At 41.1% G+C, this 12,214-nt stretch overlaps 1 protein-coding gene and 1 pseudogene across 5 annotated transcripts in view; one reads left to right on the forward strand and one right to left on the reverse strand.

The window, feature by feature from the left end:
* Window positions 1-12,214, forward strand: part of LOC129769306 (RNA-binding protein Musashi homolog Rbp6) — a 1,713,766-nt gene that overhangs the window by 1,012,078 nt on the left and 689,474 nt on the right. The gene's annotated exons all lie outside the window — the stretch shown is intronic.
* On the reverse strand, window positions 7,277-7,485 carry LOC129772226 (U4 spliceosomal RNA; annotated as a pseudogene).

Genomic DNA, 12,214 nt, shown 5'->3' on the forward strand with positions numbered 1-12,214 from the left:
CATTCTGGTCCCACCTTTACGATTACACAACTTGAAAATGCCCGAAATACTTTTCAAATCACACACTTTCATAGTATTCGACTTGAGTTCTGGATTTTTCTTGATTGGATCTTACCATTCGTCTTTTGCATTCTGTCATCCGATCGACCTCAATTCATTCGTGCTATTACATTGTGACAATCTTGCCTTGGCGCAAAGTAAAATCCGTATTCGTGGAGCAATTTACTCTCTATCAGATTAGCAGACACGAAAGCAATTTTATGTTGATAAAATTTGGATGAAAATCATTACTCGATGTAACTTAACGTTTCTTCTATAAATCCATGGAATCATTATCGGAGACAATTTGTGAATGTGTTTTCCTGTTACAAAGGACACATATTAGACACTATCTTCATTTTTCCGTAGAGTTCTTGGTGGATTTTTTTTTTCTGTATTATAGTGACTTTCAACGCTTCTGGCTGGTTCGTCACTTTTACCTTCATTTTGGAAGAATGTCGGGAGTGAGAATTGAACTCGTGATCTTGAGCGTGAGAAGTATGGATGTTACCTCCACGCCAGATCGGCTCCTTCTTGGTGGATCACACCATTGAGGAAGATGGCGAATCCTTCGGCTGAAGGAGGGATGGATTTTGATAGCTCAGGAATCTGGAAACTCGTTGCACTTTGATCTTATAGAAGCCCAAACCGTTTGGATGTGACTTGTTGGAGAATTAAACTCTTGGTATACTATCTAAACACAAACTTGATTTATTGCGATGCTTCACGGTTACAGGTTGAAATTTGTGATCTATCACACTTGGAGGTTGGATATGGAATGGCGAATATGATAAATATTGGTATTGATCGATTGTATGCACATATTTGTTTGCTGATGTCTATCGTTATGTTGTACACCACACATTGTATTCTGAATTGGAAGGAGTGATTTGGATGGGGATAATGATCGGGCTGGATAAGGGAATCTATTGCATTTCACACCTGCTCAACATCCGCGCTGTCGGTCGCGAATAGTCCTTTTTTCATTTATAATATTGGTTCTAAAAACGTGTTAATTTCACCCGAGAATTCATTACCAGTTTCGCTTCACAGAAATAGCTCAATGTTGAATTGCATGGCAAGGCTGCCACATTTGCACAACTCGATTGAACTTGAGTTGCGATCTGTGCAGGTAATGCTGATTCGATCGGAATTCAGAATACAGGTGAAGGGTTAATCAGTAGATGGATCTTGGATTTCTGAGGAAATTACTCTGTCCTAAAAACTAAAAATGTGCGTATAAGGTAATTCTTGCTTTTGTCATTCAACCGAAAACATCCAGAAACATATTGGACGGAACACGTGTAATTTTGGAATGGGGCTCATTAAAGACATCATTTCTTTTGTTTGAACAAAGGCTGTGTCGGTGTTGCTCATGATAGTGTCTCGTTGACAGTGACATCACGTTGACGTTGACATGACAGTGTATTCTGTTGATTATGTCATAGGAATCGCAGTCATTCGCTCTCTACCTTGGCCTATACGATGACCATGGATTATTGGCACAGCTCGTACATCGTACAATAACGTTAAGGATCTGTGGAGCGCACTCTCTTGTTTATTCCATCTCATCCGACCCCATGTTTAAAAATATTAATTCAAAATGAGTAATTATGTTCTTAATAAGTGAAGTAACTGTGAAGCATTGGATCTATACACGTGTTCTCCAGCCGGTTCTTTATCAGGATTGACCACAATAGCGTGGATTTTACTTTAGAATAATTTCAATAATTCATTGTGCTCACCCAAAAAGGCTTCCAGCTCGCCGGCGATGCGCCTAGCTTTAGTCGATTTGAGGTTACTTGCGTACGTAAGGGGTGAAGGTTCGATGAAAAGGACGAAGTGCCATTTGGCATTTAACAAATATAAAATTAAAAATTCGTTCTGTTTGAAAACTAACGATGGATCATATATTTGGTATTGTTTATATAAAAATACAAATATCGCGATTGAAAATAGGAGATAGGGGTGAAAATTGTTTATATATGTATTTTTTCAAACCAATTGAATATACAGTAATTGGTATCCTCGCGATATCATATATAGATTATGACCTATTCTCATGTCTACCAAGTTTTTTGAGTTTAATTTCATCAAAATCGACCGAGGTGTTTCGGAGGAGTTCGACCACGAACATCGTGACACGGGATTTATATATATATATATATATATATATATATATATATATATATATATATATATATATATATATATATATATATATATATATATATATATATATATATATATATATATATATATATATATATATAGAGATAATATATATAGTTAAGAATTCGGCTCCTTCAGACTTATGAAATTGTGCCTGTAAAAATAAACGAATTTACGAAAAAAAGTAGACGGGTCTGAGCCTATGGGCACGGACGGTAGTTTGACGTAGGACTGTGATTGTTCAGAACGGTTGTTTTTTTTAAATGTAATTCTATCCATTGTTCAGACATCTGTTAGTTTAACTAAGACACATAACAGGGTGGAATGATAGATGAAGTATATGTGGATCAGCAAACAAAAAAAATATCGACATCGAATATAAATTTAATGGGGAAGAAACTAAAAACAATTTGAAAATACTTACGATTTCGTTATATTTTAAGTAATGATGTTTATTTATTTAGTTGTATTCGGTCTTCGGTGGTACCGTACAGACTAATCCTAACCTATACAAAATTTTTAAGTCTACAGATGAAACATTGTCTGGTTATATTGAAATCAAATTTATCACAGATGGCATTGAAAGCTTTGAGACATGAGCACTGTTGTATCCGTAATTAGTCCTGTGCCTAGGAATGGCGATTAGAGCGGAGTGTCGCAGCTGGCGAGGGGGTACAATAAGTGGAATTTCACGTAGTATATCGGGACAGTCAATGTTGTTCGTCAGGACGTCGAATATGAACAGCTGTTGCAGCCTTAGTCGTCGTACCGACAGGAGCTCGAGATTAATCAAGCGGCAACGATCTTGATAGTCAGGAAGATTTAGTGGATCATTCCAAGGCAGGTTTCGAAGTGCGAAACGTATAAACACCTTCTGGATGCGTTCAATGCGGATTATCTGATACGTGTGGTAAGGTGCCCAAACCGGAACAGCGTATTCTATAATGCTACGCACTAATGCGCGTCAATGTCAATGTCGGTTTGCAATAATATGCAGTCTAATGGAGATGCGATGACTCGAAAGATTTTAGGGTCGTCAGCAAATAGTAGCTTACCGGAGGATATACGAAAGCATAAGTCGTTGATGAATAGGACAAATATCAATGGACCCAGCACACTTCCCTGTGGTACACCAGATGGTATGTTGAATGTACTGGATCGCGACGAATTCAGCTGTACGAATGCCTTCCGATCTGTTAAATATGACATTCCGTAATCCACGTCGGGAGGCCTATGTGTTGCAATTTTTCGACTGCATAGGCGTTCGGTACAGTGTCGAAGGCTTTCGAGAAGTCGATATAAACGGAATCAACTTGATTACGCCGTTCGATTTCATGGAATAGTATGTTGGAGTAGCACATTAGGTTGGTCACAGTTGAACGATGTGGTATGAATCCGTGCTGATAGTCAGAGATAATCGGCTTTGCTGCATTAAGCATGACGTTGTGCATTAGAGATTCCAAAACTTTTCCCAAACAACTGAGAATCGAAATTCCCCTGTAATTGACAACATTGTATAAACTGCCAGATTTGTGGACAGGAATCATTGAAGCTGTTTTCCATAAACTTGGAAAGCATCTCTGTTCTATTGAACTGTTAAATATCATCGTCAAAGGAACGACCAAAGATACAGCGCAGTTTTTTACTAACAAAGGTGGCAGAGCATCCACTCCGGCTCCTTTCGAAGCATCCAATCTGACCAATGCACCAAGTACTTCATCGTTGAAAAATCCGAAGTTCGGAAGGTGAATATTATGGGTTGGCACGTTGTTGAAACATCCCGGGCTAGGTACAGGTGAAGTTGAACTATACACACTTTGGAAAAAGTTAGAAAAAAGATTGGCAGCTTCGTTAGTTGTGCTGGCTGTGTAGTCATTATATGTGACATTGGTTGGCACGCGGTTGTTAGCTTTTTGTCCTTTAACGTACCTCCAGAACATCGATGGGTTTTGTTTCAAGTTTGATTCCACTCTTGATAAGTATTGTTGGTAGGTGGAGATGTTTAATTCATTGTACGATGACTCGATACCACGTAACCACTCTCTATTCACATCAGACCTGTGAGCAAAAAATCGTTTGCGTGCTTTCCTCAATCGGTTACGCAAGTTGCGAAGCTCAGTTGTCCACCAAGGTTTTTTACTAACGTTGCTTGAATTACGACGACGGCGCGGAACATTTGAGCGGATTATTTCGATCAGTTTGTCGTAGAATATGAGGACGTTTTCGTTAACAAACTGTCTATTCAGAAAATGTTGCCAGTCGATGGACGAAAACGCGGCATTCAGCGAGTCGAAATTGCTACGTCTGTAGTCCAAGACGAATTCATCCGTAGCAGAGTGAAGTTGGTGGTATGTGACCGAACTCTGTATGTCCACCAACAGAATGAACGATAGGTGATGTGTGTCGATGGGCAACAGTGTAAGTGGTGGTTCGAATACCTCAGTTATATCAGGAGAACTCGTGAAGGCTAAATCCAGAAGTCTGTTGTTAGAGTTGACATATGAGTTCACCTGAACCAAACCACACGACGAGATTGGATCTACTAGATTTGTCTCTTGCTCACTGGATGCATTAGAGGGTAAATATCCGTTGATGTCCTCCTCGAAACACCATTGCAGATGAGGAAGATTATAATCTCCAATGAGCAGAATAACGTCGTTGAGTGATGAACGATCCGATATGTTTTGAGCAGCCACAGCGTGAGTCGAATATAGCCCGACATCGGAGCACGGAGGAAGGTAGATAGCAGAGATGAACAGCGAACGATGAGGAAGTGTTATTTTTACAACAACCTGTTCCAGCTGACTACAATCAGCTAAGGAAACCGTCGTGCATTGAAGCTTAGATTTCACAGCTACAAGGACGCCACCACCTCTCGAAAGGTTGCTAGTAGCCTCATTGCGATCACACCGGAATACTGTGTAGTCCGATGTAAGCTCTGTGTTACAGATATCGGACCTGAGCCACGTTTCAGTGAAGACGATTATATCGTAGTCACAGCACGATAGTTTCAGTTTCAGGAGTGACGTTTTTGTGCGTAGACCTCTGACGTTCTGGTAGTAGACAGATAAATTTTTTTGATCAGGTTGAGCCACACCGTTTCTGACACTGATTGTTGCCGTGGTGCGTGAACAATCGGACCCCCTGACGTGACAGTTGGTTGAGACACTAGAACCGGTGGGTGAATCAGAAGCTGAACTACAAAATACATTGTCGTACTTGCCAGGAGTAGCAGGGTGGAAGACCCCTTCTCTGATCCCACACACAGGCCCAGGACGACTGCTGAACGATGGTTGGAAGAGCTCGACTGTGGTGGGGAGATTAGGGGTTTCCATGCGGCCAGTTTCATTGCGTCCTGGAGTTGAAGCGTGTTGCGTAGAAAATCTTGATGGTTGACGATTGAACGGTGTAATGCTGAAACCATGCAACGAATCAGGGGTTGGTCTGTTTGGAAAAAAATTGTACTCGCCTGATGGAGCAGGCTGGACTGCCCTATCTCCATTATCGAACACAGGGCCGGGACGACTGCGGCAGGAACCGATGAGATATGGCTCGACTGTGTCGAAAGGATAAGGGCTGTCCATAGAACCTGTTTGTGTGCGTCCCGGGTTGGCCTCGATGATCGATGTTGATAATATTTGATCGGCTTTAGTAAATTCTATGACGAGTTCTGTCGAGATGGCGTAGGGCCGTTTTTTTGGTCGTAATCGAAAACACGGATGGTGATTCCTTCTGGCCAGTACCAAGTATCGCCTACTACGTTGGACACAGCTTTATTCACGGTCACTTTAAAAGAGACAAAAGATAGATCTTCCAGACGTTTACCACGGGGAACCAGCTTGACTACGCTGACTAACGATGGGTCTACATTTGCGATCTCATGAACATGTTGTTTTATACCACATTCTTTTTGTTCTGGGGTGAATGGAGTCACGTAGAAATCTACCATATCGTTAGTCGGTTGTCTGACTTTGGTAACAATCAAAGTCCCAGTAGTATTCCGAGTAATATTGTGGTTACTGTTGCTGGGCAAGTTGTGATGTACGGAAGTAGCTGATTTTGAGGTAAAATACACTTTAAATTTGTTCGAATCAAATGTATCCTTTCGAACTATCGAAAATTTTATACGAAAACTAGAATAGGCGTTTCGTTTGAATTGTTTAAGAGTTTTTTCATCTGCCAACCAAACGCTACTTTTGTCTTGCGAATCCCGTTCGTTTGTGAAATCAGTATTCACGTTTTTCGAATAATTCGAGCACAAGTCGTATTGATTCTACTGTTCAATCTATCATAGAAGGAATTGATTCATTGAGAATTATGAATATGAGTCATAAAGATTATTAATATTCCATTTAATTTCATTTTTGTGATGCCATGTAATGCCGGTCTCAAGAAGTCCTTGAATGATAATCGATGCCACCCTCCTAGTATTGATATCATTTTCGCTGTACAATTGCCCATGTTGCCGCAGCCCGGAATACACTCGCTTAAGATGTTCGTCACCCCGTCATACACAGAAGTCATTCACTAACTGGGCTATCTTCAACTGGACTTATCTATAACTGGGCGTTACGTTAGCCCATTTAGCAAAGCAGTTATGTATCAATAATAGATGTCATTCTCAATTTGAAGTATAGCTTTTACTGTTTTGCAGTCCAGTTAGCGAGTGAAATTCGATAATTCCCTTCACGTATAACGTCACTCGTTGCGATAAGACTGTGCCAGAATGTACAAAATCGAACCTCACTCGTGGTCTATCGATGTGAAATGGATACTTGCGTCAGGCATGTAATGATGCGGGACTGCTACGATCGTAAGTAAGATGCACACACTCAACAGAGTATCGGGAAGATTCAATATGCTCGTGTTTGGGCCCTGTTGCTGGAAATTAAATCATACGGCAAGGGTTTAACTAACGATCACTGTATGGGCGCAGGGATGCCAGGTTTGAAGACATGTCTTCATTTTGAAGACATTTGACTTACTGTGAAGACATTTGATTTTGTGAAGACATTTTGAAGACATTATAAAATATGTGAAGACATTTCATTATGATAGCGTATGTCAATTTTTGAGAGATATTATTTTCATAAATTTCTAACTAGTGGCCGGAAAGTTCGTCAAAAGAAGTAGGGCTTTTGTATCGGTGTCACTTGTTTACATTTGTTCTTAGTAATCAACAGAGGCATTTGCCTCGCGTTTTTTTAGTGTTCAACTAGCAATAATGACCTCGGATAAACCTCAATGGTTATGATATCGCCACTGCGCAAAGCTAGTCTCGGGGTCATTCACTCGCTTTTTTTCAAACTTTTCCAAGCAGAAAAGTCCACAAGTATATAGAATGAATTCAACAACGAGGGACCTCTAATGTCTCTAGAAGACATTAGCTCATTTGCACTAGAAAATTTATTAATTTATTTTTATTAATTTGACCCTATATTATGCAATAGATTAACCTACATTTTTCAAACGACCACTTCACAAAACGAAGGTTTTTCGGTTACACACCGTTTCAATAATCAGTTTTATGGATATGGTTTGAGCTACAACCAAAACTTCAAAGCTGAAATAAACCAACACAGTTCCGTTTTTGTGGAAAAACCGGGGCGATATTCACTCAATCAACGGTATATCTGGCTAATTATCATTTCTAAGCTCATTAAATTTAGTTCTCAGTTGTGAAATATGATCTTTGTTCCCATTTACTGAAATAAACAATGCCAATTAATATAAATATTGAATAAGCTATCAAACTTTGTCCAAATGTAAGCTATGAATTTTAGTTTTTTTTCGAAAATTGAAAAAATCACCTGGCATCCCTGTATGGGCGACACTTTCCCCATTGCATCGATGAAATCTTGCATAAAATTTGAATGATGTATGAAATCGTGCATATGATTTCTTATCAGAATTAAGAAAAGGTCTTGCTAACTTGTTTGATAGAACGAACTATTGCACACAATTTTATGTTGCATGCAAAATTCATGGAAAACGAAAGAAAAGTTGAAAGAAAGAATGCATAATAAATGATTCACCTTCGCATTCGCAAAACATACCTCTCTTATTTCTTAAATTGCTCACTTGTTTAATTATTTCCACTGTTCATGTCTATGGCGAAACAAATTTTGGATAAATTTGCCGTCTAATGGTATATGTTATAACATATATCGTAAGAACGATTCCGCGTAGTATGCATTTGAAAACTCTTAATAAAACGTTACATTTTTCGTAGAGTGACCCCCCTATATAGAAATCAAAGACTACGTCAAAAAGAGTCAGTTCCATCTGCTATGAACGTTCTTGAAAATAATTCTAATAACTTATCAGTGTTAATAGCATATTATTGCTGCGAAACAATATCTTCATCTCTCCAAATCCTGTTCCAAAAAGAGCCGTATTTCGAACATCAGCAAATCTGATAATCACTCCGGGATCTATCACGCCCCTTTATTACACACTCACACCCAAATTTTCGCAAACCAGCAATTCCAATCATCTTTCCAAGAAAATAAATATCCCAATTATGCTCCGAAATAGAGCTATCGTTCCGGAAAAAGAAAATAATTTCTCCTTCCGCCAAGAATTGTACACGTTCGTAGCGACGCCCACGCCGCTAAATCTTGGCTTTTCTTTATTAATTATCGCAATCCAACAGCCGGCAGCTTCCCCGTCCCTGGCACACCTCACCCTTCGTCCCTCCGCCGCAGTTCATCTTTTCCTCTGGATCAGTTAACCTATTGAGTACACAGAGGTCAGGTGTATTGCCGCCCCGCCCGACTCCACGGCATGTTGATTTTGACCAGATACCATGAAGCCTACCCTCTTCTGCCGCTTCTCCCGCCGACCGTGTTTCCGGTGGAGCGAAAGGAAATAGACAACACCCCCTCCCCTTCCCCCACCGACCGTATCACACCAAGTACCGAGCGTTCATTTTTAATTAATAATAAATAATCACGGGTCAGTGGTAATTAATTTCAATATTTAAGATCATTAGGAACGTCCGCTGCCTCCGAGCTCTGTGGACGAAAAGCGTGGACGTGGTCGCACATGCGGCAACATAATTATCTTTCCCACTATCTCCCCACTCTCCGTCTCCTGGCCACCCCGTCCCGCGGACCACGGGGCTCTTCACGCTCCACAGCTTCATGGATTAGGATTAAGCTTGCCGGTAGCGGCTTTAAGAGCACCCGATCTGTCCTCCTCTCGCAGGCGGCATCGTATCGTCATTTTTCACCTCAACTTGCTCCCCGGCGGATGGCGATGACGATGATAAAGACGGATTGGTGGCTTTTGGTGGAGAGGGGGAGGGGAGGCGAAGGACACTTGCGAAAGTAAGCGCAAAAAGTCAGTAGCGGTGACAACGTCGTGCGTTAGTGCGTTTCCACCACCCACCGAGAGAGACACTGAGAGCCAGGCAAGGCCAAGATGGATTATCAGTCAAACGTAAGTGACACTTGAGGAGCTTCCTCTGCTCCTCGCACAATTTGGGGGACGGGAGGCGGCAAAATGAAACTACTTCTCATTCGCTACGAGATTGGGTCGGTGATTAATGGAACTGTGGCTCTGGCTGATTCCCCACACACACACGCACAACGTGAAGGAGTGGCTCACAGTGATCTAGATAGGACAGGAATTTGTGGCTGTCGAGATTCGGCAGGAAGCAAGGACGAATCGTGATAAGGAATGGTTCTCAATTCTCGTTTCGTGAAATATCCTTCAAAAGAACTAGTAAAAGAAGGTGGTGAAAGTCCCATTGAAGTCCCTTTATCAATTAGCGGAAATACTTAGTGATGTACTCATTCCTTCCCACGCAGCTTTTTTCCGCTCGAGGGGGTGGAATATAAATTAAACTCTTCAATCACCATCAGATAAAACTTTCGAATCTTCGCGGCGCAAAGTTTGGGGCCCGGAAAGCATCGCATTTAAATAATGAACCCAACGCCAGTTTTCCGCTAAATCGGTTCCCGGCAGGGTTCACGTACACTCGGATTTATGTTCGCGCTTAACCACATGTGTGTGCCTTCTATCCTTCTTTTCTCCCGCACAAAGTCATACATAAATACAAATTTTCACAGCGCGAACCGAGCCACTGTCGGCACTAGACGTTTTCCACCTCAGCATGTGCGGGTGTGTGTGTGTGTGTGTGTGTGTGTCAGTTTTTGGATCCCAAAAATAACCTCCAAACCAAACGGTGGAAATATTTCCGAAAATTTAATTTCGAACACACGGAGAGCAGCGGAGAAAAAATAGCGATACATACACTTAGGTGGGAGCACTCGAGGAATGGTCTGCCGGGGTTAACAAGGCGTTCTACACCGCCCCTACCACCCCCAAACATAGTACACATTAGCGCAAGGGCTTTCGTGGAAAACTTTCTCTTGTGCGATTCCGATCAGCTGTTGGGCCGCTACTGCTGCCGCCTTCGCCCTGGCCAACCGTCTCGTGGTGGGGGAGGGGGAGCCCAAAAGGCAGCGCGCGCTTAGCGAATGTGATTGCTTTCCCCTTTCAGAGAAGGATTTATGGCGATTGCCGCGGTTTGAACGATGCGGCGAGGTCAAGGGGGTGAAATATTTTTCGCTTTCGCTTTTAAATTCCTTCCCTTCGGTTGGTTAGCTGACTGGATGGCTGGTTCAGAGGCTCTGGTTTAGCTCGTGAAGCCGCAGTGAAAGTGTGGATTTTTGGGCGCGAAATGATTCATTACCGCTGATTTATGGCTGGCAGATGTTCTAGTTTCTGCGGTGTGGGTGGTGGCACTGGTGCGCCTTCTTGGATGGGTTCTTTTTTTATTCGATCCGCGTCGGCAAGGATTTCGCAACGCGGGGGTAATTTAAATACGACGCATATCGTTGTGTGATCGGCGCGTTTTCCTCCGGCTGGGAGGGAGGGGTCGAACGGTTCGTTTGGCGTTAAAACAGTTGGATTAATTATGAAAGCAATGGTAATAGCTGTCGAAATGCTTCGCTACCAGCGAGATTGATCGGGGAGAGATGGATTATGTGGTCGAGTCGCTGACAGCACTCTCGACAGTTCGGTGGGAATTGCGTATCTTTTTATGGTTTTCGGCGAAGTGTAACATCTCGCTTGCTTTTCGTGACATGTTTGACTCTCGCCGAACGAACCTTCCCCGAAACCTGATGTAAGTTCAAACATCCAGAAACATGGAGTTCATCGGCCTTAAATGAGAATTGTGGGTTAAAAATTAATAGCAATATAAAATTATTGGAATCAGCAAAAACATTCTACAGATAATGTTCCGAGAACTTCGTGTGTGTACTCAAAGATGATAGCAAGACTGCAGCAAGACTGAAATTCAGTGCGTTTCATTTCGAAGACTTGTGATCAACATTGTTATACAAAACTAGCTGACCCTAGATTCCACCCAAAATGGATTTTTGTTATGAACACTTTCGAACATTCATATTTTCTTACTAAGCGAACGTTCGTGGGTTCAATCGCAGAAATTTCCATCGACTGATCATCTAACTTATCCTCTATAATCCCCTTCTACCATAAAGGGCCTGGCCGGGTAAGGGAGTAAAAAGTGCCCCCAAACCAAATCACTAGGTGTATGGCAAATATTGTAAAGAATATTAAATAAGAAATTTTGGCGGTTTATTTGAACCCCTATGTGGTTTGACGTAGGATCTATAGTGAAAAACGTACTTTTTCGTTTATTTCACGCCATCCTCAATAGATCCGGAATAAAAATTTGAAAAAAAAGATGAATGTGCAGTTTACCACGGTGTATCAAGAAAAATTATCAAACAAATATTTCATCAAAAATTTTAATACTAAAAAAAATATTTAAATTTTGAATTTTTTTTTTTGGGATTTAGAGATTCAGTACTACTCTAATTCATATTTAAATGTGCTCTTACGGCTTTTCTAGATTGATAAATATTTTCAAGCGGTTTATTTTTCAAATATCTAATAATAAAAATAAAATAATAAAAAAAATAATACGCAGTACAAAAAATGTTATAGATTTTCTGGCATTTCGCAA

Source organism: Toxorhynchites rutilus, chromosome 2 (genome assembly GCF_029784135.1).
Source record: "Toxorhynchites rutilus septentrionalis strain SRP chromosome 2, ASM2978413v1, whole genome shotgun sequence".
Taxonomy (NCBI): domain Eukaryota; kingdom Metazoa; phylum Arthropoda; class Insecta; order Diptera; family Culicidae; genus Toxorhynchites; species Toxorhynchites rutilus.